This window comes from Lithobates pipiens, unplaced genomic scaffold, assembly GCF_037356315.1.
Source record: "Lithobates pipiens isolate NorthernLeopardFrog02 unplaced genomic scaffold, aLitPip1_a1.2 Scaffold_28, whole genome shotgun sequence".
Taxonomy (NCBI): domain Eukaryota; kingdom Metazoa; phylum Chordata; class Amphibia; order Anura; family Ranidae; genus Lithobates; species Lithobates pipiens.
This window is the reverse complement of record NW_027507789.1, coordinates 81,167,772-81,175,384: the sequence shown is the minus strand read 5'-3', so window position 1 is coordinate 81,175,384 and position 7,613 is coordinate 81,167,772. Positions and strand designations below refer to the sequence as shown.

Here is a 7,613-nt window from a genome sequence, read left to right as displayed (position 1 = left end):
CTGTATACACGAGCCTCACTGTCTACTATTGGTTGTCTTTTGTATACACTAGCATCTCTTTATACATTAGCTCTCTGTATACCCAAGCCTCTCTGTATACACTAGTCCACCGGTATACACTAGCAAGTCTGCATACACTAGCCTCTCTTTGTAACTCAACTTCTCTCTCTGTATACCTTAGCCTCCATCTCTGCATACCCAGGACGTTCTTCTCTATAATCTAGCCTATGTGTATACACTAGCCGGTCTTCTGTAGACATTAGCCTCCCTGTATAAACTAGCTGGTCTACTGTATACACTAGTCCGTCTGTATACACTAGCAAGCTTGCATACACTAGCCTCTCTGTGTAACCCAGCCTCCATCTCTGCATACCCAAGACGTTCTTCTCTATAATCTAGCCTATTTGTATACACTAGCCTGTCTTTTGTACACATTAGCCTCTCTGTATAAACTAGCCGGTCCTCTGTATACACTAGTCCATCTGTATACACTAGCAAGTATGCGTACTCTAGCCTCTCTCTCTCTGTATACCTTAGCCTCCATCTCTGCATACCCAGGACGTTCTTCTGTATAATCTAGCCTATCTGTATACAATTGCCTGTCTTTTGTACACATTAGACACTCTGTATAAACTAGCCGGTCCTCTGTATACACTAGTCCGTCTGTATACACTAGCAAGTCTGTGTAACCAAGCCTCTCTCTCTGCATACCCTAGCCTCCATGTCTTGCATAAACCAGGACCTTCTTCTGTATAATCTAGCCTATCTGTATACACTAGCCTGTCTTTTGTACAGATTAGCCTCTCTGTGTAAACTAGCCGGTCTACTGTATACACTAGTCCATCTGTATACACTAGCAAGTCTGCATACTCCTGCCTCTCTGTGTAACCCAGTCTCTCTCTCTGTATACCCTAGCCTCCATCTCTGCATACCCAGGACGTTCTTCTGTATAATCTAGCCTGTGTTTTGTACACTTTAGCCTCTCTGTATAAACTAGCCGGTCTTCGGCATACACGAGTCTCTCTGTATACCATTGGATGTCTTTTGTATACACTAGCTGCTCTTTATACATTAGCTCTCTGTATACCCAAGCCTCTCTATACACTGGTCCGTCTGTATACACTAGCAAGTCTGCATACACCAGCCTCTCTTTGTAACCCAGCCTCTCTCTCTGCATACCCAAGATGTTCTTCTCTATAATCTAGCCTATTTGTATACACTAGCCTGTCTTTTGCACACATTAGCCTCCCTATATAAACTAGCTGGTCTTCTGTATACACTAGTCCGTCTGTATACACTCTAGCCTCCATCTCTGCATACCCAGGACGTTCTTCTGTATAATCTAGCTTATCTGTATACACTAGTGTATACAGACAGACTAGTGTATACAGAGGACCGACTAATGTGTACAAAAGACAGGCTAATGTATACAGATAGGCTAGATTATACAGAAGAACGTCCTGGGTATGCAGAGCGCTCAGCTTCAAGGTATGGCCAACGTGAGTAATATGAGGGACACTCCTCACCCCCGCCCCCACCTATCAGATCTGAGTTTCATCCCCTTGCCCTCTCTGCCCCGGTCATCTGGTGGCAGTTTTATGCACTCCCTGGCCCCCACCCATTCATAATCCTTACCGACCTTTCTTTCCGCTGCTCACAGGAACACACTGAATGACTTGTCTAATTAACCAACTTGTACAAGACACCGCTATCCTCCTGTCTGACACCGGTCCCCCTTGGAGGCTTTACCCCTCACTTTTTGGGTGGTCCCTGCCTCTCCCTGGATGCTCCACATATACCACAACGACATTGTCAGAGGGGCACCACTTGACAGGACACGGGGCTTTCATTCCGGTGCCATCTCCCATTGGAGCTTTCGGGGACCCTGGATGACTTATTTATTGAGCCTATTGGTACGAGACACTGCTTCCCTCCAGGGTGACTCTGGACCCCCCTGGAGGATTTACCCCTTACTGTTTGGGCGGTCCCAGCCTCCCTCTGGATGCTCTACACAGCCCCCGATGGCGATGCAGGAGAGACACTAATTGGCGGGCCCCAGGACTGCTGCTCGGGTGAAGTCTCCCGTTGGATGGAGGGATGGTGGCCCCAGCCCCTTGCCTGCTGGATTTTCCATGCACCGACCAGGGCTGCTCCTCTTTCATCTTGATGTGGTGACCATGGAGGGGAGGAGTTGAAATTTATGGGGTCCGGGTGTTTGCTGGTGGGAGTGCGCTAAAGGACTTGACATTTCTGCATGTTTGTCCCCTCTCCCCTGTTTCCCCCCTCCCTCCCCCCTTCCCACCCTTCCCTTCCCTCCTTTCCCTCCCCCTTTCCCCCTTCCACTCCCCCTTTCCCCCCTTCCACTCCCCCTTTCCCCCCTTCCCTGCCCCTTTTCCCCCCGGGGCGTGGACGGGGGAGAGGGGGGTAAGGAGAGGACAATCTGCCAAAGGGAGAAATGCATTTGTCCGGGGACTGCATGTACTTTAGGGGTATGGGACGGGGGGTGGTGGATCCCATTCTGTGATGCCTTTTCTGTTGTGACGGGCTCCCTCGTGCATGCCTATGTTTAGGGCGAGCCGAGGAGACCCCTCAGTGCTGACAGTTATATGCTCTACCCCTGTTTTGGTTATACTATTGTTTTTTGTTTCTTTGATGTTACTGATTGTCTTTTATTTGCATACCGGTATCAGACGTGACATTTACCACTGCCGGGACTGGGGGGACTAGGATTCGGGGGCTCCCTCTCCGACCTGTCTACCCAATAACCCAAGTAGGACAGCGCTTTAAACCCAGTGTACATCTGGTAAGCGCTATAGCATAATTGTGCTGTTTTAGTATACCCTTCCTGTACTGTTGAGTGCGGACAACCCTTAATTTCCCTCTCCCCCTGGGGTTGAGGTGCCCGGCCTCTTTTTCCCTTTACCTTTCCTTCCATTTGCCCTTCCTTTCTCCCCCTTAGTTCCCGCCATGCATTACCTACCCAAAACCTACCTTGGTTCAACTTTCTTTGCTTTTCTCTGATGTCCCCCTCCCCGAGGAGCGATGGCAGACTCAGTCAAGGTCACCTCTCTAAACGTTAAGGGACTGAACTCCCCTGAAAAAGGGTGGATCCTCCTTTGAGAACTGAACACATCCTGTACTGATGTGGCCTTTATACAAGAAACACATTTTAAAAATACTAGCCTCCCCTTTCTATGGTCGAGATCCTTCCCTAAGGTCTACCACTCTACTAACCCCTCCTCTCCATTCTGATCTCTAGCAGGCTCCCCTGGGTTCTCCAGGATTCTCTGGTGGACCCTGGGGGCCAATATCTTTTTCTTAGGGGCCACATTGGAGAGCGCCTTTTTACATTTGCCACTGTGTACGCTCCCAATGATCACCAAGACACGTTCCTCAGAACTACCCTGCACAGATTATGTGACTTTCGGGAGGGCCAATTGATATTAGGTGGGGACTTTAATGTCCCCTTTCGCCATCGGTTGACACTTCTGCCTCTTGCTCCTCGCTCCCTACCCCTCACCTAGGTCTCTATTCTGGCACCTTAATGAGAGCCTCCTCCAGATACCGTAAGTTTTAGCAGATGTGACCAGGGAATTGGACCTTTATTTCCAAGAAAACTAAAGCAGGACTGTGACCCGGGGATAATTTGGGAGGCTCACAAGTCAGTACTCCGCAGGGTACTTATCAGGCACGGGGCGCGCATCAAACGAACACGGAAGGAACAGCTTGCTAATCTGTTTCGTGAACTTGCCTCTGTGTAAGCAAAACATAAACATACCCCCTTACGGACCTTAGAGATTGAATTGGGGACACTCCATACCCATATTGCTGTCCTACTCCATTATAAAGCGAAAGCGGCACTCCAGTTTTGTCGTAAACTGACGTAGGAATCAGAGGACACATGCAGAAAAATCTTAGCCAGGTCGGTAAAGGAGTTGAAATTTGGCTCTTACATACCACAGTTGATAGATGAGAATGGCCAGAGGGCCTCTACCCCAACCCAAATAGTCGAAGTCTTTGAAAAATGTTACTCTGATCTCTACAACCTGCCCGATTCAGGGTCTGGACAGGACAATATAGACAGATATGTAACCGGTTCTGGTCTACCAACCCTCTCATCGGAATCACGGGAGTACTTGGAGGACCCGATCACACTGGAAGAAGTCCAGACGGCCGTGGGACCTCCGAAGGTGGGTAAGGCTCCGGGCCCTGACGGATATACCGCACAATACTTTAAGACCTTCCTCCCTATTCTCGGCCTGCGCTTGGTGAATTTATTTTCCTGAGGATACCCTTAGAGCCCACATCTCGTTGATAACTAAGGAGGGCAAGGACCCAGGCCTATGTGGGAGCTACAGACCCATTTCCCTCCAAAATTCGGTCCTAAAACTATTCTCTAACTCCTCGCCACGTGATTGGCACATTACTTGTAGTCCCTTATACATATTGACCAGTTAGGTTTTATTCCCACCAGGGAAGATAGGGACAACACCACTAAGGTGCTTACCCTGATCCGTAAAGCAAAGTCATCTGGGACCCCTTGTCTTTTCATGAGTACTGATGCCGAGAAGGCTTTTGATCGGGTCAAATGGACATTAATGTTCTCGGTCCTTCGCCATATAGGTCTGAGTGAACGGATGCTGGCATGGATAAGTAAGATATACTCACGTACTTACATTCCACCGGACATCGCGCGTACGTTTATGTTGAACTTCCCCCCACCCCTTGTCACTAAGATCCGCAGTTTGCTTCACGGGTGGCATTCTGGCCTCCATTCCTGGTTCAGCAGATGCAATCTCATTAAAATGAACATACTCCCTAAATTTACTTATCTTTTCCAAGCTCTCCCGATCCAGATTCCAGTCCTGTTTTTTAAGCAAGCTCAATCCTTGCTCACTCATTTTAACTGGGCCCACAAAAATCCCAGACTTAAGCGGTCACAGCTGACATTGTCTAAACAACAGGGAGGGTTTGTTCTCCCTAACTTGCGACGCTACTACCTGGCCTCCCATCTGGGGCATGTATTGGACTGGAATCAAAACAAACTTTCTAAGCTCACTCCCGAATTCCGCTAAGAAGCGCCATGTGGTGCTATAAGTATTCCCCCACAGAATTTATGTCACATCCCACTATAGGGGCTTAGTTGAAAGTCAGTCACCTGATCGCTACCCAAAACACACTCACGTCTTTGACTTCCCCCCTATTCCCTATACGTGGCCATCCAACCTTTGAACTGGGGACCCACTTAGAAATTCCAACCTAGACAATGCGTCTAAATTCGTCATTGATGGAAAATGGCCTTCTTTCTCAACCCTAACAGATCCGACAGGGCTTTTCCAACTGCCTTTTTGGAGAGCGGCGCAACTACATCATTTTCTCCATTCCATCCCCAATCCTCAAACGTTCGCCCGCCCTCAGTCGGAGTTTGAGACTCTATGCAGGAGCGGAGGCCCTTTGGCCCACATTCTCTCTCAAACAGATTACCCACACTTAACCTGTCTGTCCAACTGGGAAAAGGACCTTAATTGCTAATTTTCCCCAGCACAGAGACAACGCATTATCACTTTGGCTCTCAAAATGTCGCTGTGCACGAAGATACAGGAGACGAATTTTAAACTTCTCACCAGGTGGTATTTGACACCATCAAAGCTGCAGAAATGTTTCGAACATATGCTGGAGGTGTGGAGAAGAAGAGGGCACGTTGCTGCACATTTTTTGGTCCTGCCTCAGCTTGGTGGACTTCTGGACAGAGATCCGATGCATAACACAAAAATTCACAGACTTCTCCATCCAGGAAGAGGCTGCATTCTTTCTCTTGCACCATTCACAGATTCCCATTAAAGTGGAGGGCCGGTTATAAAAAAAAAAAAAAAAAAAAAGTCAGCAGCTGCAAACACTGCAGCTGCTGACTTAATAAACACACTCACCTGTCCAGGGCGCCCGCGATGTCGGCCGCCCGAGGCCGACCCGTCCCTCGGCTCTCGGGTCCCGGCGCCGCCATCCCTTGTAAGGGAAACAGGCAGCGGAGCCTTATGGCTTCACTGCCCGTTTCCTACTGCGCATGCGCGAGCCCCGCAGCTACTGCGCATGCGCGAGTCCCGCAGCGCTTTCTGAATGGGACGCGCTGTGTTCTGGAACACACAGTTCCCAGAACACAGCGCGACTCATTACCCAGAAGACGCCGCGACGAAGACAGAAGACAGAAGATCTCCGCGGAGGAGGAAGAGGAAGATTAGGAGAAAGTGCCTAGCAACAGGCATTTCTGGTAAGTAAAAAAAAAAAATTTTTTTCATTTTTTTTTTTTTTAGATTTTTTGTAATTTTTAACATTTTTTTGTTTTTCAGGGTGGCCCTCCCCTTTAAGAAGTACAAAAAAATCTATTTTACGGCATGTGATAAATGCGGCGAAATCCTGCATCCCTCTCTATTGGAAAAAATGTTCCCCCCCTTTCATTACCCACTGGCTTAGGAAAATAGAGGACATTAAAAAAAATGGAGGACTTGATCCTCACATCACAAGGTATACAAGAATTTTTTAAACAAACCTGAGACATCTGGAATACCTTTATATTCTCGCTGGAAGGATGTCGCCTGCTATCGCCTTAGTGCTCTGAGCTTTCCTTGACTGGCCCCTTGGACAGTGGCTGCCATCGTGTCTCGTCCCCTCTTCTCCTTTTCTGATCTTTCAACCCTTCTCTTTTCTGCCTACCTCCCCTATCTCTCACCCCCTCCACCCCCTCTCTCTTTTGGAAAGAGTGGAAAATTGGGAATGACGGCCCCACACCCCCCTCTGGATGGATTATGCCGGAGGGACCTGGGGGTTTGTGTGACCCTGGATCTTGGTACAGTACTTTATCCGTGCCTCGAATCATTGTGATTGATGGAAGGCAGACTCACAGTTGCGAATATACCTGTATCAAGTATTGTTCAGCTGCTTTTTGCTCTGTATTTCTCTGTTGCATTATGTACTCGGGGGACCGTCTTCCCCTATTTGGAGAAAAAATTATATTTGAAAAAAAAAAAGAAGCCTACGACACCTGGTATTCCCAGGCGGTTTCCCATACAGGCATTAACCAGGCCTGCTGGTCTGCTTAGCCTCCAAGATCAGACGAGATGGAACAGATTCAGGGTGATGTGGCCGTAGCCGATATCTTCAGGCACTCTCAACTCTCTTGACAAACACCAAGATGGTCACCTTGGAAACAAGCGGAAAAAAATAGGTCAATGGCCACAACATAAAAAGATGCCTACGGCATCTGGAAATCCCAGGCGGTCTCCCATCCAGGTACTAAACTGGTCCCAACCCTGCTTAGCCTCTGAGATCAGATGAGATTGGGCTCTTTTAGGGTGGTGTGGCCGTAGGAGATTTCTTCAGGCACTCTCAACCTTGACTAACGCCAATATGGTCACCTTGGGAAACAAACAAAAAAATCAAGTCAACGCCAACAACATGAGAAGAAGTCTACAGCACCTAGTATTCCCAGGTGGTCTCCCATCCAGGTATTAACAAGGCCCGACCCTGTTTAGTCTCTGAGATCAGACGAGATCTGTTGCTTTCAGGGTTATGTGGCCATAGGCGAGCTCTTCAAGCACTCTCAACCCTCTTGACAAACA

General features: G+C 48.4%; 2 pseudogenes; both read right to left on the bottom strand.

Annotated features, from left to right (window-relative positions):
* Positions 1-7,243: 7,243 nt before the first annotated feature.
* On the bottom strand, positions 7,244-7,363 carry LOC143937072 (5S ribosomal RNA; annotated as a pseudogene).
* A 95-nt stretch (positions 7,364-7,458) lies between these two features.
* On the bottom strand, positions 7,459-7,577 carry LOC143936932 (5S ribosomal RNA; annotated as a pseudogene).
* Between the last annotated feature and the right edge of the window lie 36 nt (positions 7,578-7,613).